At 44.0% G+C, this 2,138-nt stretch overlaps 1 pseudogene; it reads right to left on the minus strand.

Annotated features, from left to right (window-relative positions):
* Nucleotides 1–797: 797 nt before the first annotated feature.
* Nucleotides 798–1,524, minus strand: LOC125228088 (annotated as a pseudogene).
* Nucleotides 1,525–2,138: the final 614 nt, after the last annotated feature.

A 2,138-nucleotide genomic window follows, 5' to 3' on the forward strand; every position in this document is an offset into this window, starting at 1 on the left:
TTCATTGGCTCCAAGAAGCTGTAGTCACAGCGGCCACACTCCGGTAAACCATGTTAATGCATGGGCTAAACCTGAAGAAGGGGACTGCATCTACGACCATCGGTAGTGCAGTTAACGGTTGACTCCTGTGATCAAAAGTCTATATCGATACTAACTGCCATGCATCGACGTAGCAGGGCAAAGCGAAAATCCCTAAGGGCGCTCGCCAGAGTCCATATAGTGGTCTGCGGCCTTTTCGCTGCATCCCGACCTCTGCCAATCGTACTGGTTTCCCGGTCCATTGGGTCACAGAGCAAGGGACGAGTAAAGTGGACTTGCGCCTGCGCAACCGCTCGTTCACTATAAATAAGTTCACGCGCAGATGACCTCGGCTACTGATTTTGGATTTGAGCTCCTAAGAAGTCCTACGGCGATGGAGTGTCGGCGGTGGGGTTAAGGTATCGATGTACCGAGGCCTTAGTTGACACTCTGCACGTAGGCGGCCAGGAGAGAGTGATCGCTCACGGAGTCGACCGAGGCGGGACTCTGAGTTCGGCAGCACGACTGGCGACAAAGCAGCCCTATTTAGGAACGCTCTGCTTTCCTCTGCACAGGGGAGGGGCCTAGAAAAGGTGGCCCAAACATAGCCCGTCTCACCCATCACCTAGGTGCCTAACCGCGGGCGTCTGGGCATCGAAAAATGACATTTATAAGACGAAATTCGGCCTGGCCAGCCATATTAGAGCCCATAACAGGCGTAATCCATAGTTGCTGAGGTCGCCATCGCCGAAATCGGTGAGGAGGACTATATTACTATATTATGTCAAAAGCGCTCCATTATCACAAACATAAGTCGACCCAGTAATGCTCCTAGCTTTATCACTGGCCAAGAATAGAATTAAATCCGCTATCTCTTCAGGCTCCGACAACTTTTTCAACGCAGTACAACTCTTCCACGCTTCTCTATCTTCAATTATACTGGTATTAACAGGTCCAGGATTCACAGCATTTACTCTGACTCCATGAGGAGCTAGATCCAAAGCTACGCAGCGGATGAAGTGGTCTACCCCCGCCTTTGAAACTGAATACGACAGAAGTCCTTTAATGGTTCGCATGGAACAGACTTGAAGTATTGACGATGCTCCCCTTAGTTTCTACCAGGTAAGGAGCGGCAATGTTCGTCAAATGAACCATGGAGCGCAGATTCGTGTTCATAACGTGGTCGAAAATTTCCATACAGTTTTCATCAAATATGGTTGTTTTATTAACAACACCCGCATTGTTTATCAGTATGTCTATCTGCTTGAAGTTGTTGATTGTTTCTTTTACGATGTTTTTGACTTCTTCGTCTTTAGTAACATCTGCTTTGATGACTAGAGCTCTGTTGCCGTATTCATCACAGTTCTTTGCAACATCTTTAAGGTTGTCTTCATTCTTGTCTACCAGGACTACATTGGTACCTTCTTTAGCTAAAGCTTTAGCTGTGGCAGCTCCTATCCCGGAGGCAGCACCAGTCACGATGACCACTTTACCGGTGAAAGTCATTGCTTTTCCTTCCAAGTGATTCTGACTGCAATTTTTTGTAGCAACGGGTGTTATATAAAGATGTCTTATCTAATTGTATAATGTTGATAAGAGCATTAGGTATGTATTTCGGACACTGAGAGAAATTTGCATTGTGAATTTAACAAGTTCGACTTGTTGCGGTTTATCCGTTTGAATCAGCCAAACGTATGTTTAAAACAATATGTGTTAGGTTGTTTTTATAAAATCGACTTGTTGATTCAAATATATTGCCGATTCAAATGACAAGTAGCTTGTTTTTTGAACCAAAGAGCACGTAGGCGCTATTTTAACCAAAAAACTTGTTGAACGAACATGAAAACTGGTTGTATTTTCTCTCAGTGCAATGGTTATCAGTAAGTTCTAGGATATGCCGAAAATATAATTATACAAAGTGTCTGACTGCATTGTTGAAAAGTGTGCGATTAATGCTTCGTATAGTTTTGTAGTTTTCTCTCTTTATCACTCTGTGTTGGTGCAACAGAGCCAATTGCGTAGCGTTTGCGCCTGAGCGTAAAAATTGCAAGTTTGGATATATGTCCTGTTGTTGATAAAAAATAATAATGTTTTTAGTATTTAGAGTTAGTGCGTTTTCA

This window comes from Leguminivora glycinivorella, chromosome 7, assembly GCF_023078275.1.
Source record: "Leguminivora glycinivorella isolate SPB_JAAS2020 chromosome 7, LegGlyc_1.1, whole genome shotgun sequence".
NCBI lineage: Eukaryota > Metazoa > Arthropoda > Insecta > Lepidoptera > Tortricidae > Leguminivora > Leguminivora glycinivorella.